The sequence below is a fragment of the Oncorhynchus nerka genome, linkage group LG4, assembly GCF_034236695.1.
Source record: "Oncorhynchus nerka isolate Pitt River linkage group LG4, Oner_Uvic_2.0, whole genome shotgun sequence".
NCBI classification, from domain to species: domain Eukaryota; kingdom Metazoa; phylum Chordata; class Actinopteri; order Salmoniformes; family Salmonidae; genus Oncorhynchus; species Oncorhynchus nerka.
The window spans coordinates 25,056,866-25,083,984 of record NC_088399.1 but is presented as its reverse complement, the minus strand read 5'-3'; the positions used below and the strand labels follow the sequence as shown (position 1 = coordinate 25,083,984).

General features: G+C 42.9%; 1 pseudogene; it reads left to right on the top strand.

Moving 5' to 3' along the window:
• The window catches only part of LOC115117262 (G protein-coupled receptor kinase 3-like), a 78,243-nt pseudogene extending 62,713 nt beyond the window's left edge, over positions 1–15,530 (top strand).
• Positions 15,531–27,119: the final 11,589 nt, after the last annotated feature.

The window sequence follows — 27,119 nt, the reverse complement described above, 5'->3', positions numbered from 1 at the left end:
CGACGCACGTCTCCACACACACACACACACACACGCACGTCTCACACACACACACACACACACGACGCACGTCTCCACACACACACACACACGACGCACGTCTCCACACACACGACGCACGTCTCCACACACACGTCGCACGTCTCCACACACACGTCGCACGTCTCCACACACACACGACGCACGTCTCCACACACACACACACACACACACGACGCACGTCTCCTCCACACACACACACGACGACGTCTCCACACACACGACGCACGTCTCCACACACACACACACACGACGCACGTCTCCACACACACACACGACGCACGTCTCCCCACACACACACGACGCACGTCTCCCCACACACACACACGACGCACGTCTCCACACACACACACACACACACACGACGCACGTCTCCACACACACACACACGACGCACGTCTCCACACACACACACGACGACGCTCCACACACACACACACACAAGACGCACGTCTCCACACACACACACACGACGCACGTCTCCACACACACACACACACGACGCACGTCTCCACACACACACACACGACGCACGTCTCCACACACACACACACGACGCACGTCTCCACACACACACGACGCACGTCTCCACACACACACACGACGCACGTCTCCACACACACACACGACGCACGTCTCCACACACACACACGTCTCCACACACACACGCACGTCTCCACACACACACACGACGCACGTCTCCACACACACACACACGACGCACGTCTCACACACACACACACACGACGCACGTCTCCACACACACACACACACACACGACGCACGTCTCCACACACACACGACGCACGTCTCCACACACACACACACACGACGCACGTCTCCACACACACACACACACACGCACGTCTCCACACACACACACGACGCACGTCTCCACACACACACACGACGCACGTCTCCACACACACACACACGACGCACGTCTCCACACACACACACACACGACGCACGTCTCCACACACACACACACGACGCACGTCTCCACACACACACACACACGACGCACGTCTCCACACACACACACACGTCTCCACGCACGTCTCCACACACACACGACGCACGTCTCCACACACACACACACGACGCACGTCTCCACACACACGACGCACACACACACACACACGACGCACGTCTCCACACACACACACACGACGACGCACGTCTCCACACACACACACGACGCACGTCTCCACACACACACACACACACACGCGCACGTCTCCACACACACACACACGACGCACGTCTCCACACACACACACACGACGTAGGTACTGTGGACGTCTCCACAAACATCCACACACACACACACACACACAACACGCACGTCTCCACACACACACTGACGCACGTCTCCACACACACACACACACCCTGGGGAAGGACTCCACACACACACACACAAGCGCGTCTCCACACACACACACACGACGCACGTTCTCCACACACACACACACGACGCACGTCTCCACACACACACACCTCTACCTTACGCAATACCTTTTTGTCCACCTGTGTGTCACACGACGCACGTCTCTTCACACATATGACGCACGTCTCCACACACACACAACACACGCATGTGCTTTCCACACACACACACACGTCCATCTGTCTCCAGTGCACACACATCTGTCGCACGTCTCTCACATTCACACAGGCCTGGACATTCTGTAGGCCTGGATTAAAACACAAAACACTGTACGCCTGGTAAAAACTCCAAACACACAGGCCTGGATTAAAACATGAAAACATTCTGTAGGCCTGGATAAACACATTCTGTAGGCCTGGACGCATTCTGCCCACCTGGACAAACACGACGCACGTCTGAAACACACGACGCCGTCTAACACACACACACATTCTGTAGGCCGGATTCCACACACACACACACACACTGTAGGCCTGGATTAAAACATGAAACACACCTGACATGCAAACAGTCTCCTGGACACACACACACCTGGATAAAAACATTCTGTAGGCCTGCAAAACGTCTCCTGGATGACAAACATTCTGTAGGCCTGGATCATCCACATTCTGTAGGCCTGGATGAAAACACTGTAGGCCTGGACACACACACATTCTGTAGGCCTGGATGCACGTCTCCACCCTGGATAACACAAGGCCTGGACATTCTCCTGGATAAACATCACCTGGATAAAAACATTCTGTAGGACTGAATGTTATATTGCAATATTTTTGTATTGATGATATGACTTGGATGAAAACATTGTAACAAAACACTTGTAAGACAGTAGGCCTGGATGGAACATTCTGTAGTGTTTTAAAACATTCTGCAGGCCTGGATATAAAACATCATGTGGCCTGGATAAAAACATTTTCCTGGATATAAAACATTCTGCTGGCCTGGCTTTCCTTCCATGTGTGTTTATTGGCCTGGATGTTTCTGTCGACCTGGATGCCCTGGCCTGGAAGGAAAACAGTCTGTAGGCCTATAAAAACATGCAAACATTCTACATGTTAAAACATGAAAACATTCTGTAGGCCTGGAACCATTCTGTAGGCCTGGATTAAAACATGAAAACAGTGGCAGGCCTGGATAAAAACATTCTGTACCTGGATAAAAACAACAGTCTGTAGTGGAGTGGAGGGGATGAGGGCCTGGATGAAAACATTCTGTAGGCCTGAGCTGTAGGCCTGGATGAACATTCTGTACCTGGATAAAAACCTGTAGGCCTGGAATACCTTCTGTGGCCTGTGTGTCTATTAGTTGGCCCGGATGAAAACATTCTTCTGGATGTTCACATTATGTGGTCGGATGAAAACATTATGTCCTGGATTTCCTGGATGAAAACATTATGCAGGCATGTGAAAACTTTCATGGGTGGTGAAAACATTCTTCCTGGATATTGTCCATCTGTCTGTCAGTGCATGAAGGTTCTCTGGCCTGGATATAAAACATTCTCTAGGCCTGGATATAAAACATTCTGTAGGCCTGGATATAAAACATTCTGTAGGCCTGGATTAAAACATGAAAAACATTCTGTAGGCCTGGATAAAAACATGAAAACATTCTGTAGGCCTGGATTAAAACATGAAAACATTCTGTAGGCCTGGATAAAAATGAAAACATTCTGTAGGCCTGGATTAAAACATGAAAACATTCTGTAGGCCTGGATAAAAATGAAAACATCTGTAGGCCTGGAAAAAACATTCTGTAGGCCTGGATAAAAACATGAAAACATTCTGTAGGCCTGGATTAAAACATGAAAAAACATTCTGTAGGCCTGGATTAAAACATTCTGTAGGCCTGGAAAAACAGTCTGTAGGCCTGGATAAAAAAACATTCTGTAGGCCTGGATAAAAACATTCTGTAGGCCTGGATAAAAACATTCTGTAGGCCTGGATGAAAACATTATGTAGGCCCGGATGAAAACATTATGTAGGCCCGGATGAAAACATTATGTAGGCCTGGATGAAAACATTATGTAGGCCTGGATGAAAACATTATGTAGGCCTGGATGAAAACATTATGTAGGCCTGGATGAAAACATTCTGTAGGCCTGGATGAAAACATTCTGTAGGCCTGGATATAAAACATTCTGTAGGCCTGGATATAAAACATTCTGTAGGCCTGGATATAAAACATTCTCTAGGCCTGGATATAAAACATTCTCTAGGCCTGGATATAAAACATTCTCTAGGCCTGGATATAAAACATTCTGTCGGCCTGGATAAAAACATGAAAACATTCTGTAGGCCTGGATGAAAACATGTAGGCCTGGATAAAAACATTCTGTAGGCCTGGATAAAAACATTCTGTAGGCCTGGATAAAAACATGAAAACATTCTGTAGGCCTGGATGAAAACATTCTGTAGGCCTGGATATAAAACATTCTGTAGGCCTGGATATAAAACATGAAAACATTCTGTAGGCCTGGATAAAAACATTCTGTAGGCCTGGATAAAAACATGAAAACATTCTGTAGGCCTGGATATAAAACATGAAAACATTCTGTAGGCCTGGATAAAAACATGAAAACATTCTGTAGGCCTGGATGAAAACATTCTGTAGGCCTGGATAAAAACATTATGTAGGCCTGGATGAAAACATTCTGTAGGCCTGGATATAAAACATTCTGTAGGCCTGGATATAAAACATGAAAACATTCTGTAGGCCTGGATGAAAACATTATGTAGGCCTGGATGAAAACATTATGTAGGCCTGGATAAAAACATTCTGTAGGCCTGGATAAAAACATGAAAACATTCTGTAGGCCTGGATGAAAACATTCTGTAGGCCTGGATGAAAACATTCTCTAGGCCTGGATATAAAACATTCTGTAGGCCTGGATATAAAACATTAAAACATTCTGTAGGCCTGGATATAAAACATTAAAACATTCTGTAGGCCTGGATGAAAACATTGTCTAGGCCTGGATAAGAACATGAAAATATTCTGTAGGCCTGGATATAAAACATTCTGTAGGCCTGGATAAAAACATTCTGTAGGCCTGGATAAAAACATTCTGTAGGCCTGGATAAAACATTAAAAAACATTCTGTAGGCCTGGATAAAAACATTCTGTAGGCCTGGATAAAAACATTCTGTAGGCCTGGATAAAACATGAAAACATTCTGTAGGCCTGGATGAAAACATTATGTAGGCCTGGATGAAAACATTATGTAGGCCTGGATAAAAACATTCTGTAGGCCTGGATAAAAACATGAAAACATTCTGTAGGCCTGGATAAAAACATTCTGTAGGCCTGGATAAAAACATTCTGTAGGCCTGGATAAAAACATTCTGTAGGCCTGGATAAAAACATTCTGTAGGCCTGGATAAGAACATTCTGTAGGCCTGGATAAGAACATTCTGTAGGCCTGGATGAAAACATTATGTAGGCCTGGATTAAAACATGAAAACATTCTGTAGGCCTGGATGAAAACATTCTGTAGGCCTGGATAAAAACATGAAAACATTCTGTAGGCCTGGATAAAAACATTCTCTAGGCCTGGATGAAAACATTCTCTAGGCCTGGATATAAAACATTCTGTAGGCCTGGATGAAAACATTATGTAGGCCTGGATGAAAACATTCTCTAGGCCTGGATATAAAACATTCTCTAGGCCTGGATATAAAACATTCTGTCGGCCTGGATATAAAACATTCTGTAGGCCTGGATATAAAACATGAAAACATTCTGTAGGCCTGGATGAAAACATTCTGTAGGCCTGGATGAAAACATTGTCCTGGAGGCCTGGATAAAAATTCTGTAGGCCTGGAAAAAACATTCTGTAGGCCTGGATATAAAACATTCTGTAGGCCTGGATAAAAACATTCTGTAGGCCTGGATAAAAACATTCTGTAGGCCTGGATAAAAACATTCTGTAGGCCTGGATAAAAACATTCTGTAGGCCTGGATAAAAACATTCTGTAGGCCTGGATATAACACATTCTGTAGGCCTGGATATAACACATTCTGTAGGCCTGGATAAAAACATTCTGTAGGCCTGGATAAAAACATTCTGCAGGCCTGGATAAAAACATTCTGTAGGCCTGGATAAGAACATTCTGTAGGCCTGGATAAGAACATTCTGTAGGCCTGGATGAAAACATTCTGTAGGCCTGGATGAAAACATTCTGTAGGCCTGGATGAAAACATTATGTAGGCCTGGATGAAAACATTCTGTAGGCCTGGATGAAAACATTCTGTAGGCCTGGATATAAAACAATCTCTAGGCCTGGATATAAAACAATCTGTAGGCCTGGATAAAAACATTCTGTAGGCCTGGATGAAAACATTATGTAGGCCTGGATGAAAACATTCTGTAGGCCTGGATGAAAACATTATGTAGGCCTGGAAAAACATTATGTAGGCCTGGATGAAAACATTATGTAGGCCTGGATGAAAACATTATGTAGGCCTGGATGAAAACATTCTGTAGGCCTGGATGAAAACATTCTCTAGGCCTGGATATAAAACATTCTGTAGGCCTGGATATAAAACATGAAAACATTCTGTAGGCCTGGATAAAAACATGAAAACATTCTGTAGGCCTGGATGAAAACATTCTGTAGGCCTGGATAAAAACATTATGTAGGCCTGGATGAAAACATTCTGTAGTAGGCCTGGATGAAAACATTATTCCTGGATGAAAACATTCTCTAGGCCTGGATATAAAACATTCTGTCGGCCTGCATATAAAACATTCTGTAGGCCTGCATATAAAACATTCTGTAGGCCTGGATATAAAACATGAAAACATTCTGTAGGCCTGGATAAAAACATTTATGTAGGCCTGGATTAAAACATGAAAACATTCTGTAGGCCTGGATAAGAACATTCTGTAGGCCTGGATAAAACATTATGAGGCCTGGATATAAAACATTCTGTAGGCCTGGATAAAAACATGAAAACATTCTGTAGGCCTGGATGAAAACATTATGTAGGCCTGGATAAAAACATTATGTAGGCCTGGATTGAAACATGAAAACATTCTGTAGGCCTGGATGAAAACATTCTGTAGGCCTGGATAAAAACATTATGTAGGCCTGGATTAAAACATGAAAACATTCTGTAGGCCTGGATAAAAACATTCTCTAGGCCTGGATATAAAACATTCTCTAGGCCTGGATATAAAACATTCTGTCGGCCTGGATATAAAACATGAAAACATTCTGTAGGCCTGGATATAAAACATTGTCTAGGCCTGGATAAGAACATGAAAAAAACATGAATTCTGTAGGCCTGGATATAAAACATTCTGTAGGCCTGGATAAAACATTCTGTAGGCCTGGATAAAAACATTCTGTAGGCCTGGATAAAAACATTCTGTAGGCCTGGATAAAAACATTCTGTAGGCCTGGATATAAAACATTCTGTAGGCCTGGATATAAAACATTCTGTAGGCCTGGATAAAAACATTCTGTAGGCCTGGATAAAAACATTATGTAGGCCTGGATAAAAACATGAAAACATTCTGTAGGCCTGGATAAAAACATTAAAACATTCTGTAGGCCTGGATGAAAACATTCTGTAGGCCTGGAAGAAAACATGAAAACATTCTGTAGGCCTGGATAAAAACATTAAAACATTCTGTAGGCCTGGATAAAAACATTAAAACATTCTGTAGGCCTGGATAAAAACATTCTGTAGGCCTGGATAAAACATTGTCTAGGCCTGGATGAAAACATTCTGTAGGCCTGGATAAAAACATTCTGTAGGCCTGGATATAAAACATTATATAGGCCTGGATGAAAACATTCTGTAGGCCTGGATAAAAACATGAAAACATTCTGTAGGCCTGGATGAAAACATTAAAACATTCTGTAGGCCTGGATAAAAACATTATGTAGGCCTGGATTAAAACATGAAAACATTCTGTAGGCCTGGATGAAAACATTATGTAGGCCTGGATGAAAACATTATGTAGGCCTGGATGAAAACATTATGTAGGCCTGGATGAAAACATTCTGTAGGCCTGGATGAAAACATTCTCTAGGCCTGGATATAAAACATTCTGTAGGCCTGGATATAAAACATGAAAACATTCTGTAGGCCTGGATAAAAACATGAAAACATTCTGTAGGCCTGGATGAAAACATTCTGTAGGCCTGGATAAAAACATTATGTAGGCCTGGATGAAAACATTCTGTAGGCCTGGATGAAAACATTCTCTAGGCCTGGATATAAAACATTCTGTCGGCCTGCATATAAAACATTCTGTAGGCCTGCATATAAAACATTCTGTAGGCCTGGATATAAAACATGAAAACATTCTGTAGGCCTGGATAAAAACATTTATGTAGGCCTGGATTAAAACATGAAAACATTCTGTAGGCCTGGATAAGAACATTCTGTAGGCCTGGATAAGAACATTCTGTAGGCCTGGATAAGAACATTCTGTAGGCCTGGATAAAAACATTATGTAGGCCTGGATAAAAACATTATGTAGGCCTGGATTGAAACATGAAAACATTCTGTAGGCCTGGATGAAAACATTCTGTAGACCTGGATAAAAACATTATGTAGGCCTGGATTAAAACATGAAAACATTCTGTAGGCCTGGATAAAAACATTCTCTAGGCCTGGATATAAAACATTCTCTAGGCCTGGATATAAAACATTCTGTCGGCCTGGATATAAAACATGAAAACATTCTGTAGGCCTGGATGAAAACATTGTCTAGGCCTGGATAAGAACATGAAAATATTCTGTAGGCCTGGATATAAAACATTCTGTAGGCCTGGATAAAAACATTCTGTAGGCCTGGATAAAAACATTCTGTAGGCCTGGATAAAAACATTCTGTAGGCCTGGATATAAAACATTCTGTAGGCCTGGATATAAAACATTCTGTAGGCCTGGATAAAAACATTCTGTAGGCCTGGATAAAAACATTCTGTAGGCCTGGATAAAAACATTATGTAGGCCTGGATAAAAACATGAAAACATTCTGTAGGCCTGGATAAAAACATTAAAACATTCTGTAGGCCTGGATGAAAACATTCTGTAGGCCTGGAAGAAAACATGAAAACATTCTGTAGGCCTGGATAAAAACATTAAAACATTCTGTAGGCCTGGATAAAAACATTAAAACATTCTGTAGGCCTGGATAAAAACATTCTGTAGGCCTGGATAAAACATTGTCTAGGCCTGGATGAAAACATTCTGTAGGCCTGGATAAAAACATTCTGTAGGCCTGGATATAAAACATTATATAGGCCTGGATGAAAACATGAAAACATTCTGTAGGCCTGGATAAAAACATGAAAACATTCTGTAGGCCTGGATAAAAACATTAAAACATTCTGTAGGCCTGGATAAAAACATTAAAACATTCTGTAGGCCTGGATGAAAACATTGTCTAGGCCTGGATAAGAACATGAAAACATTCTGTAGGCCTGGATATAAAACATTCTGTAGGCCTGGATAAAAACATTCTGTAGGCCTGGATAAAAACATTCTGTAGGCCTGGATAAAAACATGAAAACATTCTGTAGGCCTGGATAAAAACATTAAAACATTCTGTAGGCCTGGATGAAAACATTCTGTAGGCCTGGAAGAAAACATGAAAACATTCTGTAGGCCTGGATAAAAACATTAAAACATTCTGTAGGCCTGGATAAAAACATTAAAACATTCTGTAGGCCTGGATAAAAACATTCTGTAGGCCTGGATAAAAACATTCTGTAGGCCTGGATATAAAACATTATGTAGGCCTGGATGAAAACATGAAAACATTCTGTAGGCCTGGATAAGAACATGAAAACATTCTGTAGGCCTGGATAAAAACATTCTGTAGGCCTGGATAAAAACATTCTCTAGGCCTGGATAAAAACATTCTGTAGGCCTGGATATAAAACATTATGTAGGCCTGGATGAAAACATGAAAACATTCTGTAGGCCTGGATAAGAACATGAAAACATTCTGTAGGCCTGGATATAAAACATTCTGTAGGCCTGGATAAAAACATTATGTAGGCCTGGATAAAAACATTATCTAGGCCTGGATAAAAACATTCTCTAGGCCTGGATAAAAACATTCTGTAGGCCTGGATATAAAACATTATGTAGGCCTGGATGAAAACATGAAAATCATTCTGTAGGCCTGGATAAGAACATGAAAACATTCTGTAGGCCTGGATATAAAACATTCTGTAGGCCTGGATAAAAACATTATGTAGGCCTGGATAAAAACATTGTCTAGGCCTGGATAAAAACATTGTCTAGGCCTGGATAAAAACATTGTCTAGGCCTGGATATAAAACATTGTCTAGGCCTGGATATAAAACATTGTCTAGGCCTGGATATAAAACATTGTCTAGGCCTGGATATAAAACATTCTGTAGGCCTGGATATAAAACATTCTGTAGGCCTGGATATAAAACATTCTGTAGGCCTGGATGAAAACATGAAAACATTCTGTAGGCCTGGATATAAAACATTCTGTAGGCCTGGATAAAAACATTGTCTAGGCCTGGATAAAAACATTGTCTAGGCCTGGATAAAAAAAAATTGTAGGCCTGGATAAAAACATTGTCTAGGCCTGGATATAAAACATTCTGTAGGCCTGGATAAAAATATTGTCTAGGCCTGGATAAAAACATTCTGTAGGCCTGGATAAAAACATTGTCTAGGCCTGGATAAAAACATTGTCTAGGCCTGGATAAAAAACATTGTCTAGGCCTGGATAAAAAACATTGTCTAGGCCTGGATAAAAAACATTGTCTAGGCCTGGATAAAAACATTGTCTAGGCCTGGGTAAAAACATTGTCTAGGCCTGGATATAAAACATTGTCCAGGCCTGGATATAAAACATTGTCTAGGCCTGGATATAAAACATTCTCTAGGCCTGGATAAAAAACATTCTCTAGGCCTGGATAAAAACATCGTCTAGGCCTGGATATAAAACATTAAAACATTCTGTAGGCCTGGATGAAAACATGAAAACATTCTGTAGACCTGGATGAAAACATGAAAACATTCTGTAGGCCTGGATAAAAACATTCTGTAGGCCTGGATAAGAACATGAAAACATTCTGTAGGCCTGGATAAAAACATTCTCTAGGCCTGGATAAAAACATCGTCTAGGCCTGGATAAAAACATTGTATAGGCCTGGATATAAAACATTATGTAGGCCTGGATGAAAACATGAAAACATTCTGTAGACCTGGATGAAAACATAAAAACATTCTGTAGGCCTGGATAAAAAACATTCTGTAGGCCTGGATAAAAACATTGTCTAGGCCTGGATAAAAACATTCTGTAGGCCTGGATGAAAACATGAAAACATTCTGTAGACCTGGATGAAAACATGAAAACATTCTGTAGGCCTGGATAAAAACATTCTGTAGGCCTGGATAAGAACATGAAAACATTCTGTAGGCCTGGATAAAAACATTCTCTAGGCCTGGATAAAAACATTCTCTAGGCCTGGATAAGAACATTCTCTAGGCCTGGATAAAAACATTGTCTAGGCCTGGATAAAAACATTCTGTAGGCCTGTATAAGAACATGAAAACATTCTGTAGGCCTGGATAAAAACATTCTCTAGGCCTGGATAAAAACATTCTCTAGGCCTGGATAAGAACATTCTCTAGGCCTGGATAAAAACATTGTCTAGGCCTGGATAAAAACATTGTCTAGGCCTGGATATAAAACATTCTGTAGGCCTGGATGAAAACATGAAAACATTCTGTAGACCTGGATGAAAACATGAAAACATTCTGTAGGCCTGGATAAAAACATTCTGTAGGCCTGGATAAGAACATGAAAACATTCTGTAGGCCTGGATAAAAACATTCTCTAGGCCTGGATAAAAACATCGTCTAGGCCTGGATAAAAACATTGTATAGTCCTGGATATAAAACATTATGTAGGCCTGGATGAAAACATGAAAACATTCTGTAGACCTGGATGAAAACATAAAAACATTCTGTAGGCCTGGATAAAAAACATTCTGTAGGCCTGGATAAAAACATTGTCTAGGCCTGGATAAAAACATTCTGTAGGCCTGGATGAAAACATGAAAACATTCTGTAGACCTGGATGAAAACATGAAAACATTCTGTAGGCCTGGATAAAAACATTCTGTAGGCCTGGATAAGAACATGAAAACATTCTGTAGGCCTGGATAAAAACATTCTCTAGGCCTGGATAAAAACATTCTCTAGGCCTGGATAAGAACATTCTCTAGGCCTGGATAAAAACATTGTCTAGGCCTGGATAAAAACATTCTGTAGGCCTGGATAAGAACATGAAAACATTCTGTAGGCCTGGATAAAAACATTCTCTAGGCCTGGATAAAAACATTCTCTAGGCCTGGATAAAAACATTCTCTAGGCCTGGATAAAAACATTGTCTAGGCCTGGATAAAAACATTGTCTAGGCCTGGATATAAAACATTCTGTAGGCCTGGATGAAAACATGAAAACATTCTGTAGACCTGGATGAAAACATGAAAACATTCTGTAGGCCTGGATAAAAAAATTCTCTAGGCCTGGATAAAAACATTCTGTAGGCCTGGATAAAAACATTGTCTAGGCCTGGATATAAAACATTATGTAGGCCTGGATGAAAACATTCTGTAGACCTGGATGAAAACATAAAAACATTCTGTAGGCCTGGATAAAAAAAACATTCTGTAGGCCTGGATAAAAAAAACATTCTGTAGGCCTGGATAAAAAAAACATTCTCTAGGCCTGGATAAAAAAAACATTCTCTAGGCCTGGATAAAAAAAACATTCTCTAGGCCTGGATAAAAACATTCTCTAGGCCTGGATAAAAACATTCTCTAGGCCTGGATAAAAACATTGTCTAGGCATGGATAAAAACACTCTGTAGGCCTGGATAAAAACATTGTCTAGGCCTGGATAAAAAAAATTGTAGGCCTGGATAAAAACATTGTCTAGGCCTGGATATAAAACATTGTCTAGGCCTGGATAAAAACATTCTCTAGGCCTGGATAAAAACATTGTCTAGGCCTGGATGAAAACATGAAAATATTCTGTAGACCTGGATGAAAACATGAAAACATTCTGTAGGCCTGGATAAAAACATTCTGTAGGCCTGGATAAAAACATTCTGTAGGCCTGGATAAAAACATTCTCTAGGCCTGGATAAAAACATTCTTTAGGCATGGATAAAAACATTCTGTAGGCCTGGATAAGAACCTGAAAACTTTCTGTAGGCCTGGATATAAAACATTCTGTAGGCCTGGATATAAAACATTCTGTAGGCCTGGATAAAAAAATTCTGTAGGCCTGGATAAAAACATTCTGTATTCCTGGATATAAATCATTCTGTAGGCCTGGATAAAAACATTGTATAGGCCTGGATATAAAACATTATGTAGGCCTGGATGAAAACATGAAAACATTCTGTAGACCTGGATGAAAACATAAAAACATTCTGTAGGCCTGGATAAAAACATTGTCTAGGCCTGGATAAAAACATTCTGTAGGCCTGGATGAAAACATGAAAACATTCTGTAGACCTGGATGAAAACATAAAAACATTCTGTAGGCCTGGATAAAAACATGAAAACATTCCGTAGGCCTGGATAAAAACATTCTGTAGGCCTGGATATAAAACATTCTCTAGGCCTGGATAAAAACATTCTGTAGGCCTAGATAAAAACATTGTCTAGGCCTGGATAAAAACATTCTCTAGGCCTGGATATAAATCATTCTGTAGGCCTGGATATAAATCATTCTGTAGGCCTGGATAAAAACATTGTCTAGGCCTAGATATAAAACATTGTCTAGGCCTGGATATAAAACATTCTGTAGGCCTGGATAAAAACATTCTCTAGGCCTGGATAAAAACATTCTGTGGGCCTGGATAAAAACATTAAAACATTCTGTAGGCCTGGATAAAAACATTCTGTAGGCCTGGATAAAAACATTGTCTAGGCCTGGATAAAAACATTCTGTAGGCCTGGATGAAAACATAAAAACATTCTGTAGGCCTGGATGAAAACATTCTGTAGGCCTGGATAAAAACATTAAAACATTCTGTAGGCCTGGATAAAAACATTCGGTAGGCCTGGATAAAAACATTCGGTAGGCCTGGATAAAAACATTCTGTAGGCCTGGATGAAAACATTCTGTAGGCCTGGATAAAAACATTAAAACATTCTGTAGGCCTGGATAAAAACATTCGGTAGGCCTGGATAAAAACATTCGGTAGGCCTGAATAAAAACATGAAAACATTCTGTAAAAGAGACAAAGGTAAGTCTGACCACTGCTGGCCCTCTTCCTTTCCTCCTGCAGTAGATGGATTGGAGTGTCTCCTCAGTTTAGAGAAGCGTCCTTACTCTGCAGCTCCGTTCCGAAGACCCCTCTCCTCTATAGCTCCATTTTGATTGGTCCATCTCATAGCCAGCTTGTCTGTGATTGATTCCTCTCCTCCCCGAAGTGAATTTCTGATTGGTTGGTGTGTGTTCAACAGCAAAACCTGCTGACGATGGAGCAGATTGTGACGGTGGAGGAGACACAGATTAAAGATAAGAAGTGCATCCTGCTGCGCATCAAAGGAGGGAAGCAGTTTGTCTTGCAGTGTGAGGTACGTAGGAAAACTACTAGATCTTTCTGTCTAGGTCTCTTCCTCTTTCACTGTCTAGGTCTCTATAAATGATTGTGCTAGTTGTAAGTTAGTCAAATGGAAGGTGTGTGTGTAATATGTGTGCTACCTGTCTGCAGAGTGACCCAGAGTTTGTCCAGTGGAAGAAGGAGCTGACCGAGGCGTTCACTGAGGCCCAGAAGCTGCTGCGTCGCGCCCCTAAGGTCATTGGGAAGGGACGGGCTGGGGGGGTGGAGCTCTCCAAACCTCCCCTCACACACCACAACAGCAACGGCCTGTAGGCTACACACCTGCACACACACACACACCGCATCTTATAACCTCATCCCCTATGATCCCGCCCCCCCAGCCCTAGACACACACACAAACATACAGTAACACCCCACACTCTCGCCCTGGAGTGTGTATGGACCAAGCCGGCAGCCTCTCTCCTCTGAAAGCCAAAGCGTACCATGGGACCCTGGGATGAAGGGAAAGAGATGTGCATGTACCTAAAGAGGTCCAGAGTGTTTTCTCTCCTCCATCTCCCACTGTAGCCTCGGGGTAGACCCTTCTCAATGATGACACACTCCTCTCACCCCAATGCACTGGCATTCCACACAGTCAACCTGGCAGAGCAGCAGAAAGCAGCCCTGGAGTAGGAGACTGAAGACTAGGGCCCCTCTTCTCCTTGTCTTCCTCATTCCCCAGCCTCGTCTTGAGACTGGACCTGAGCCACACACACCTGCCAGCCACTCTCCACAGGATTGTCTGACTGTAGTGGAGGGGCAGGACCTAAAGCAGGAGGTGAAGATCTGGACCAATGGCATCGCTTGGAGAGAGGGGGCTGGACCAATGACATTCCTCTCCTGTGGGCTCATACGGAGGGGAGGAGAGAAAAGCAGAAGGAGCAAAGACCTGCTGGGACATACCAAGAGAATGGCAATGAACTGTGTGTGTTGCTGTGTGTGTGTACGATATTGTCCCTGTGTGTACGCTATTGTCCCTGTGTGTGTGTGTATGTTTTTGTCCTTGTGTGTATGTTATTGTCCCTGTGTGTTGCTGTGTGTGTGTACGTTATTGTCCCTGTGTGTTGCTATGTGTGTGTGTATGTTATTGTCCCTGTGTGTTGCTGTGTGTGTGTGTATGTTATTGTCCCTGTGTGTTGCTGTGTGTGTGTGTATGTTATTGTCCCTGTGTGTTGCTGTGTGTGTATGTTATTGTCCCTGTGTGTTGCTGTGTGTGTGTGTATGTTATTGTCCCTGTGTGTGTGTGCTATTGTTGCTGTGTGTGTATGTTATTGTCCCTGTGTGTGTGTATGCTATTGTCCCTGTGTGTGTATGCTATTGTTGCTGTGTGTGTATGCTATTGTTGCTGTGTGTTGCTGTGTGTGTGTATGCTATTGTTGCTGTTGTTGTGTATGCTATTGTTGCTGTGTGTATGCTATTGTTGCCTGTGTGTTCCTGTGTGTACGCTATTGTCCCTGTGTGTTGCTGTGTGTGTATGCTATTGTTGCTGTGTGTGTGTATGCTATTGTCCCTGTGTGTTGCTGTGTGTGTATGCTATTGTTGCTGTGTGTGTATGCTATTGTTGCTGTGTGTGTATGCTATTGTCCCTGTGTGCTGCTGTGTGTGTATGCTATTGTCCCTGTGTGTTGCTGTGTGTTGTCCCTGTGTGTTGCTGTGTGTGTACGCTATTGTTGCTGTGTGTGTACGCTATTGTCCCTGTGTGCGTGTGTGTACGCTATTGTTCCTGTGTGTGCGTGCGTGTGTGCTTGCGTGTGTGCATGTGTGTGTACGCTTTTCTCCGTGCGTGTGCGTGAACGCTATTGTCCCTGTGTGTGTGTATGCTATTGTCCCTGTATGTGTGTGTGTGTATGCTATTGTCCCTGTGTGTGTGTGTGTGTGTGTGTGTGTGTGTGTGTGTGTGTGTGTGTATGCTATTGTCCCTGTGTGTGTGTGTGTGTATGCTATTGTCCCTGTGTGTGTGTGTGTGTGTGTATGCTATTGTCCGTGTGTGTGTGTGTATGCTATTGTCTGTGTGTGTGTGTATGCTATTGTCCCTGTGTATGTGTATGCTATTGTCCGTCCGTGTGTGTGTGTGTGTGTGTGTGCTATTGTCCGTGTGTGTGTGTGTGTGTGTATGCTATTGTTGCTGTGTGTCCAGAGATGGGGCCATAGAGGTGGAAGCAGGTTGTTATTCCTTCAACAGAGAATGAAAAAGGAGAGGAAGAAAGCTGCTTTGAATTTGGAAGAGACTTTTCCCCTTTGTTCATGTCCTCCCTCCCTCCCTCCATCACTGAAGTGCATAATGTGCCAACGTCAATATTTACTTGAGTCACCTGAGGACCCGTTTGAAAGCAGGCATCGCCCTCGCATACAGATCTCACTGGCACGGAACTCTTGTGACCATGGACAAACTTCCCCGATTGGCTCCTGTACAGCTGCTGGTAACCATGGAGACCGGGGAACGCTTGTACTCGTAACTATAGGAACAGGGGATGGTGTGTATGAAGGACACACCGTCAAACCGACAGAAACATAGATGGAGGAGGGATATACTGACTGACTAGCGATCTTTATGGGCCACAGTATGTGTATATAGCCCAAGTCCTTCTCTGTATCTCCTGTATAAAACAGTACTACTCTACAATACATGTCTGTCTGTCCTCTTCTCTATGGGCATGTGGGGAGGGGGGGTCTGACAGCTTTCAATCAACTGGCAGTGTGCATACCTGTGTGTGTGTGTGTGTGCGCGCACATGCATGCATCTGTGAACCTCTGAGGGCCAAATACTGTGCTGTGTGATTGTATCAGGGCAGTCCTAATTTGTGTGTATGCCATAGTCTTGCAGCCATCCAGATGCAGATCTACACACACACATGCAGATTTCCAGACAGACACACAGGAATGGCTGTATAGGGACATCAGTGCAGAGAGAGAGGTGTTAGGTTGTTGACTCCACAAACCATCAGTTAGTTCACTTCAGGCTGGTTTGAACTTTCCTATAAATGATTTTTGATTGTGACCCAGAATCTAGCTTTATGTTTCACAGTTTTAGGAGAACCAGCTGTGCTGCAGGCTGGAGTCATGACATGTTTAACTGAATGACATGAACGCACAGCTGGGAGATGTTTTAGAAAAGAGAGAGGAGGAAGAGGTGAAACAATTTGTTCACTCAATTGTAATTTCAGGGTTTTGTTTTTTCACGCAGTACAATGTTCCTTGTCTGTTATAACCATGCATTTCCTCAGCTGTGACCTGCATGTGGGGCTGGGGGGGATATTCTTAGTAGCCTTTACAAGTCAGAGGGAAGTGATGTTGTTTTAGAGATACCTGTCACCTTTCATGGTGTCTTTTTAATTGTTTTTAAACCAAATGAATGGGTTTAGTTTTTGTTGAAATGACTTTGTAGCACCTTTTTAAGCCAATGTGTTACTTACTTGATGTTCAATGTGCCAAATACCTGTTGCTTTTTGGCTGACTGTTCTAGACCAATGAATTCTCCTCTCTCAACTTTGACCCCTCACAGCACCAGCCTTTGGCCACACACACACACACACTCAACCCCTGAATCTGAGGAATGTGTGTCTTTTAAAGGGTACAGAATGAACAACTGGTGCTGTGGAGCAGAGTGTGAGGAGAGGTGTTTCTCTGTCCTAGCATGGAGTGAGTCTGGCTTTTGGCACCTTTACCTGTCACACACAGGGCTTGGTTGTAATGGGTTCAACTGGTGTGTGTGTGTGCGTGCTGCATTCAACCGCTTGTCAGTATGTTTATTTAGTGGAGATGTTTTTGTCAAACACGCGCGCTAGATATTGAAAGAGGATGGCATATAGTAAGGATAAAAACTAACAAATTCAAGTATATATATGAATATATGTGTATATGATGACAAATGCTCTAGGATTATTTAAAAAATGTAACGATGTAGATTTATGTTCAGATGACGATGGACAGGGGAAGGGTTGGGATTTTGATGTATATGAATCTGTTTGTGGTGGAGACATTGGCTCGGATCTTGCACATAGACTTTAGCTATTGAATCTGCGAGTTACCAGATGATTATTTTTCTTTGAATACCAGACTCTTGCTCTTTCATATTTATTGTGTTTTGAGGAAATGGCGCCTCCTGTCTACGAGCTCATACCAGACGTCTCGCTGTAGAAAACTGCTCCACACACATCACTCTTTTACATGTACCACAAATACTACTGGCTTTGGGTTACTCTTACGATTGAGATTATGATGACAATGATAATATTATTCAATAATTGTTATAAAAATGATTTTGTTTTAATGAATTTTGTTTTGTTTCCAAGACAGGTAGAGCATATGTATTGGACTGCTTATATAAAACAGTTCATAAATAAATAAAAACATTTTTTTTCGTGTTGCTTTGTCTAAGTGTGATTTGTTGAGCCACTACAGTACACTACATACTATTGAAGTTGGAAGTTTACATACACCTTAGCCAAATACATTTAAACTCAGTTTCTCACAATTACTGACATTTAATCCTAGTAAAAATTCCCTGTCTTAGGTCAGTTAGGATCACTACTTTATTTTAAGGATGTGAAATGTCGAAACAATAGTGTAGTGATTTATTTCAGCTTTTATTTCTTTCATCACATTCCCAGTGGGTAGGAGGTTTTCATACACTCAATTAGTATTTGGTAGTGTTGTCTTTAAATTGTTTAACTTGGGTCAAATGTTTCGGGTAGCCTTCTACAAGCTTCCCACAATAAATTGGGTGAATTTTGGCCGATTACTCCTGACAGAGCTGGTGTAACTGAATCAGGTTTATAGGCCTCCTTGCTCACACATGCTTTTTCAGCTCTGCCCACACATTTTCTATGGGATTGAGGTCAGGGCTTTGTGATGGCCACTCCAATACCTTGACTTTGTTGTCCTTAAGCCATTTTGACACAACTTTGGAAGTATGCTTCATTGTCTGTTTGGAAAACCCATTTGCAACCAACCTTTAACTTACTGACTGATGTCTTGAGATGTTGCTTCAATATATCCATGTAATTTTCCATCCTCATGATGCCATCTATTTTATGAAGTGCACCAGTCCCTCCTGCAGGAAAGCACCCCCACAACATAATGCTGCCACCCCCATGCTTCACGGTTGGGATGGGTGTTCTTCGGCTTGCAAGCATCCCCTCTTTTCCTCCAAACGATGGTCATTATGGCCAAACAGTTCTATTTTTGTTTCATCAGGCCAGAGGACATTTCTCCAAAAAAGTATCTTTCTCATGTGCAGTTGCAAACCGTAGTCTGGCTTTTTTATGTTGGTTTTGGAGCAGTGGCTTCTTCCTTGCTGAGCGACCTTTCAGGTTATGTCGATATAGGACTTGTTTTACTGTGGATATAGATATTTTTGTACCTGTTACCTCCAGCATCTTCACAAGGTCCTTTGCTGTTGTTCTGGGATTGATTTGCATTTTTTTGCACCAAAGTACATTAATCTCTAGGAGACAGAACGCGTCAACTTCCTGAGCGGTATGACGGTTGCGTGGTCCCATGGTGTTTATACTTACGTACTATTGTTTGCACAGATGAACGTGGTATCTTCAGGCGTTTGGAAATTGCTCCCAAGGATGAAACAGACTTGTGGAGGTCTACAATTGGTTTTCTGAGTTCTTGGTTGATTTCTTTTGATTTTCCCATGATGTCAAGCAAAGACAGGTAGGCCTTGAAATACATCCACATGTACACCTCCAATTGACTCAAATTATTTAAATTAGCCTATCAGACATTTTTTTGAATTTTCCAAGCTGTTTAAAGGCAGTCAACTTAGTGAATGTCAACTTCTGACCCACTGGAATTGTGATACAGTGAATTATAAATGAAATAATCTGTCTAAACAATTGTTGGAAAAATGTATTGTGTCATGCACACAGTAGATGTCCTAACCGTCTTGCCAAAACTATAGTTAAGAAATTTGTGGAGTGGTTGAAAAACAAGTTTTAATGACTCCAACCTAAGTGCATGTAAACTTCTGACTTCAACTGTATTATATAACGATATCAAGGGCAAGTTAAGAATTGCTATTAAGAATTGCTATTTCAGCCTCACCTGTATAAAATCGAGCACACAGCCATGCAATGTCCATAGACAGACATTGGCATTAGAATTGCCATACTGAAGAGCTCAGTGACTTTCAACGTGGCACCGTCTAAGGATGCCACCTTCCCAAAAAGTAAGTTTGTCAAATGTCTGCCCTGCTAGAGCTGCCCCGGTGAAGTGCGGTAATTGTGAAGTGGAAATGTCCAGGAGCAACAACAGCTCAGCCGCGAAGAGGTAGGTCACACAAGCTCATATAATGGGACCGTCGAGTGCTGTAGTGTGTAAAAATGGTCTGTCCTCAACACTCACTACAGAGTTACAAACTGCCTCTGGATGCAACGTCAGCACAATGACTTAATGAAATGGGTTGCCATGATCAAGCAGCCACACAAGCCTAAGATCACAATGCTAAGCTTTGGCTAGAGTGGTGTAAAGCTTGCCGCCATTGGACTCTGGAGCAGTGGAAACGCGTTCTCTGTAGTGATGAATCACGCTCCACCATTCTAGATGATTCTGTGCTTCCAACTTTGTGGCAACAGTTTGGGGAATGCCCTTTCCTGTTTTAGCATGACAATGCCCCTGTGCACAAAGTGAGGTCCATACAGAAATGGTTTGTCGAGATCGGTGTGGAAGAAATTGACTGGCCTGCACAGAGCCCTGACCTCAACCCCATCGAACATCTTTGGGATCAATTGAAACACCTACTGCGAGCCGGTGCCCGACCTCAATGCTGTTGTGGCTGAATGGAAGCAAGTCCATACAGCAATGTTCCAACATCTAGTGGAAAGCATTCCCAGAAGAGTGGAGGCTGTTATAGCAGCAAAGGGGGACCAACTACATATTAATGCCCATGATTTTGAAGTGAGATGTTAGACGAGCAGGTGTCATGTGGTGTAGCTCTTTTAATGTGTTCATGTTTAAGCAATCTGACAATGTTTCAATAACATCCAGCTACTGAATAAGTATTAATAAATGTACCCCTGTTTTATAACACATTTAATGTAAAAACTTGGAGAAGTACCAGACACTGAACTATTGATACCATAATAGTTGATGTGCTCTCCTGAAACCTGTTCTGCACACTGTGCCCAAGAGGGAGCTGGTGGATTCTTGGGATAGGTCAGTGCTTCCAGTCCTTTTTCCTCCCGTGTCCCCCTCACTCCTCTCTTAACTTCACCTAGCTCCTCATCCTGAAGTTCAGTTTGGCTGAAACAGGGTGCACCGGGATGTGTGCACCTCTCAGATGGAACAGTACATCATGGTACATTATTCAGGAACATACAACATGTCTTCCATAAAATATGTGTTCACATTTTCAAACTAGTTTTCATTGGGAAGCAGATGAAGGACATATGGGGATTTTATCAAAGCAAGCAAACACTAACAGTACATTCAGAAAGTATTCAGACCCTTTCACTTTTTCCACATTTTGTTACATTACAGCCTTATTCTAATATTGATTCAATTGTTATTTTTTTCTCACCAATCTACACACAATACCCCATAATGACAAAGCAAAAACATGTTTGTGGAAATTTGAGCAAATTGAAATATGACATTTACATTGGTATTCAGACCCTTTACTCAGTACTTTGTTGAAGCACCTTTGGCAGCGATTACTCTTCTTGGGTATGACGCAACAAGCTTGGCACACCTGTATTTTGGGAGTTTCTCCCATTCTTCTCTGCAGATCCTCTCAAAATCTGTCAGGTTGGATGGGAAGCCTCGTTGCACAGCTATTAGATCTCTCCAGAGATGTTCGATCAGGTTTAAGTCCAGGCTCTGGCTGGGCCACTCAAGGACATTCAGAGACTTGTCCCCAAGCCACTCCTGCCTTGTCTTGGCTGTGTGCTTAGGGTTGTTGTCCTGTTGGAAGGTGTGTAGATTGATTGGTAAAAAAAAAAAAATTCAATCCAGTTTAGAATAAGACTGTAACGTAACAAAATGTGGAAAAATTGAAGGGGTCTGAACACTTCCCGAATGCACTGTATGCATGTGAAAACTCAGAATGATAAATCCTTACTCCACGTGCTTGACATATGTCACTTTATTCTGTGCCATCGGCTTTGAACGAGGCACCCAACTCATCCCTGGAGGCAGCCCGCTTATAAAACGAATGCAATTACTTTCACTCCTCCCTGGTGAACTCGGCCATTTGGATCCAATCCCCTCTCTTGCTTTATGAGGCTCTTCCTCTCTCAGCTGTAGCTGTCAGTCAGGTTAGAACGGTTTTGACTAGATGGGATACAGTTTATGTCAGAATTGGCCAGAATTGACTTTCCGCATCAGGTTAGGACAATTTACGCAGCAGGCTAGGAGAAGTAATGTAGCAGGTTAGGAGAATTAGATTAAAGTTTGCAAAAGGGTAAGGATTAACGTAACCCAATTCAGAGATACGTGGCTTTTTCTAGCAGTTGCTATGGAATGGGCTTTGGGCTTAGAGTTTGTGTGTGTGTTTGTTTCATTCTAGCAACATCAACAGCAATCCATCACTCTTATGTCCAAATCCCAATAGCCAATACATTCATTCCAGCTTTCCACTCTCTCGCCTCAGTCTCTATATGCCATTTATCCTTTGGGTTGTTTAGGCCTGAAGTCTAAACCTTAGACAAATGAAGATGCAGGGAGCCTTAGTTTGCTACAGCATCCTCTTTTACCCATTGCTTTGCCCCAACTGTATTCTCTCTCTCACCTCTCACTCTTTCTCTCTTTCTTTCTCTGTCCCCTCTCTCCCCTGTCATTTGCTAAATCCAGTTCTCCTAACAGGGTAGTATCCCCTACCACCTCCCCCAGTCCCACTATATTTATAGCTCAATCTGGTGGCAAGCCAGCTGCCTCCCTTATCTGTGTGTGTGTCATAATAATAGAACTGTGTGTGTGTGTGTGTGTGTGTGTGTGTGTGTGTGTGTGTGTGTGTGTGTGTGTGTGTGTGTGTGTGTGTGTGTGTGTGTGTGTGTGTGTGTGTGAGATGGCTGTCTGTCTGTGTCACTCTATTTCTGACTGCATTGCTGGGAGCCCCATTCGGCTTGTCTGACTGTGTGTGTCGGTGTGTGTTTCTGTTTGACAGTGGGACAGTGAGCCTCTCTCTTTGGCCTCACAAGTTTCGGACTATACAGCAGTACATTTGGAGTTCCTGCGTTGAGTATTAGCCATCATAAGGTAGGTGAACTTTGAGTTTAGTGTGTATGTGTGTGAAATGTCAGAGAATATAAGACAGAGACAGAGTTTGTTCTCATTACTTTGTTTCTAGAGCCCTGGGTGGATCTTTGGACTGAGGGACAGATAGGGGAGAGAAGGTTAAGGGAAAAGGAGAGAGAGGATGGGGTAAAAGAGACAAAGAAGGGCTGGGTAGGGTAGAGAGAGAGGACGGGTAGGGGAAAGAGGGTAGGGGAGAGAGGTAGGAGAAAGAGAGTGTAGAGAGGAGGGGTAGTGGAAAGTGGAGAGGGTAGGGTAGAGGAGAGGGCAGGGTAAAGGGGTAGAGGAGAGGACAGGGTAGAGGTAGAGAAGAGGACAGGGTAGAGGTAGAGAAGAGGACAGGGTAGAGGGGTAGAGGAGAGGGCAGGGTAAAGGGGTAGAGGAGAGGACAGGGTAGAGGTAGAGAAGAGGACAGGGTAGAGGGGTAGAGGAGAGGGCAGGGTAAAGGGGTAGAGGAGAGGACAGGGTAGCGGTAGAGGTAGAGAAGAGGACAGGGTAGAGGTAGAGGAGAGGACAGGTTAGAGGTAGAGGAGAGGGGTAGGGTGGAGGGGTAGAGGAGAGGACAGGGTAGAGGTAGAGAAGAGGACAGGGTAGAGGTAGAGAAGAGGACAGGGTAGAGGGGTAGAGGAGAGGGCAGGGTAAAGGGGTAGAGGAGAGGACAGGGTAGAGGTAGAGAAGAGGACAGGGTAGAGGGGTAGAGAAGAGGACAGGGTAGAGGTAGAGAAGAGGACAGGGTAGAGGGGTAGAGGAGAGGGCAGGGTAAAGGGGTAGAGGAGAGGACAGGGTAGAGGTAGAGAAGAGGACAGGGTAGAGGGGTAGAGGAGAGGGCAGGGTAAAGGGGTAGAGGAGAGGACAGGGTAGCGGTAGAGGTAGAGAAGAGGACAGGGTAGAGGTAGAGAAGAGGACAGGGTAGAGGAGAGGACAGGTTAGAGGTAGAGGAGAGGGGTAGGGTGGAGTGGTAGAGGAGACGACAGGGTAGAGGAGAGGACATGGGGTAGAGGGGGAGGGTAGAGGGGTAGAGGGACAGGGTAGAGGTAGAGAGGACAGGGTAGGACAGGGTAAAGGGGTAGGAGACAGGGTGAGGTAGAGAAGAGGACAGGGTAGAGGAGATGACAGGGTAGAGGGGTAGAGGAGAGGACAGGGTGGAGGGGTAGAGGAGAGGACAGGGTAGAGGGGTAGAGTAGAGGACAAGGTAGAGGGGTAGAGGAGAGGGGTAGGGTGGAGGGGTAGAGTAGAGGACAAGGTAGAGGGGTAGAGGAGAGGGGTAGGGTGGAGGGGTAGAGGAGACGACAGGGTAGAGGGGTAGAGGTGAGGGGTAGGGTGGAGGGGTAGAGGAGAGGACAAGGTAGAGGGGTAGAGGGGTAGGGTGGAGGGGTAGTGGAGAGGACAAGGTAGAGGGGTAGAGGAGAGAGGTAGGGTGGAGGCGTAGAGGAGAGGACAAGGTAGAGGGCCTGGTGTACAGGAGTTGCCTGAAAGTGTGACTGCTGTCAAAGACAGAATATAACAGTTCCCCATATAGGATGGGTTATGTCATGTTCTATCAAGTTGACAGGGTTGTCACTATTGATTTGGTGGATCACAAGAAAATTGGAGTCGCTTCAGGTGGGAGATAAAAGTTTGGAAACCGGCGGAATTGAGCCACCGTTCGCAGGAACATGCCATGGACACAGCATCATGGCTGAACAGATCTGACGAAGTTAAAACAGTTGCTTACATATCACCCAGAAATGTGTTGTGGTGAATCAACAGGTGAACACTGAAGTAAAAATATATATTAAGATGGCGGTCTGGATGTCATACTAACCAACATCATCACCCTCAGAGATGAGTTGACGTAGGCTTCATTGGTGTTGTGTTGATCAGAGACTGTCCCCAACAGGTCTGTTTTCCTGTCTGTGTGTCATACTCCTAAACCAACCAGCCACAGTCAAGGTCAGCCACAGTCTGACCTTGGATATACTGTACTTGCAATACCCAATATTTTCATAAAGTCTGTCTGTCTGTCTGTCTGTCTGTTTGTTTATTTATTTATTTACAACTGCCGGTGCTCCAGACAAGAAGTAGTGGATGTGTCTGTAAGGGCCAGGGCCCAGATTTAAAAAAACACTTATTTCGCTAAAACTTAAGAAGCTTCCTAAGAAAAAAAAAGCAAGTAGATACGATAGTTCTTAATTGTAATTCCTCAACAATATCTTTAGATTTAATGATTTCTTACAAACTTTTCAAATAACTTTAAAAAAATATTCTTAAAATGTGTGTTGCTAGGCAACCGTTTTAGCTAGCTATCTAGTTAGCAATGGAAATCATGTTAGCATATTTCCTACTGAGATTACTGTTCTAAAACATGTTCTTGGGTTTAAAATAATCAATACTGAAACTTTCATATGAAGTTTGTGAGTGAATTAAACATGTTCAATTGCTTTTGTGAGCTTTTTCTCTTGATGCCCAGAGTTTTAGACAAGGGTTTAGCTATCTTTGAATTAAGGACATTTCCAATAACTTCATTTTCAATAATCACATTTCTTTTAAACTTTTTGCTTAATTATGGAGAAACATAAGAAGTGCAGTACAATTTCCTATAACCTTTTTGAGGAGTAGGAACTTTGCTTAACATTATTCTTAAGTCTATAGTTAAGGAAAAAATGGCAGTTAAGAAGACATTTCTTCGAAAGAAGGTTTTGTGAATCTGGGCCCAGGGGAGTAGAGGTCAGGGTTGTAGTGTGTTTGAGAAGTCCAATGGATCGGACAGCTAAGTCAGGCTGAAACCAGAGGAAAGGAGAGCTGTACACGAGACCCAGGTGGCGAGTGTGTTGGTGAGGGAAGAAACAGTAGTTTGTGAGAGGTTGTGCAGACTTCAACTGTACATGTACTTCCTTGCATTTCCCTATGGGGCAGAATATAATCACAATAAAACTTCAAGGAGTAGGCAGTGATTTAAAACCAGCATACACACAAATAACATCAAGGAATTAGAAGAACCCTGGTTTAGGGACACCTTTAAGAAAAAAAAAGCACTTTTCAGTATATTAAATAAAATGTGAGAGTGCTTGTGTGCTTATGACTTCACTAGAAAGACTGATATTTCTGAGAGACAGCTGATTTGTGCGTGGCTGGTGTTGAGTGATCTGCCACCTGTCATGTATTCCACCTCGTCGTGAGGTGTTTCATCATGTGTTGTCAGCAGTGGTTACTACATCTCATCAGAAAACATGCTGCACCATAACACGTGATTCTGAACTTACTGTTTGAGAAACACTGCTCAACATACACTACATGACCAAAAGTATATGGACACCTTCTCGTCAAACATCTCATTCTGAAATCATGGGCATTCATATGGAGTTGGTCCCCTCTTTGTAGCTATAACAGCCTCCACTCTTCTGGAAAGGAACATTGATGCAGGGATTAGCTTCCATTCAGCCACAACAGCATTAGTGAGGTCGGGCAATGATGTTGGGCGATTAGGCCTGGCTCGCAGTCGGTGTTCCAATTCATCCCAAAGGTGTTTGACGGGGTAGAGGTCATGGCTCTGTGCAGGCCAGTAAAGTTCTTCCACACCGATCTCAACAATCCATTTCTGTATGGACCTCGCTTTGTGCACAGGGCATTGTCATGCTGAAACAGGAAAGGGCCTTCCCAAAACTGTTGCCACAAAGTTGGAAGCACAGAATTGTCTAGAATTGTATGCTGTAGCGTTAAGATTTCCCTTCACTAAGGAACCATGAAAAACAGCCCCAGACCATTATTCCTCCTCCAC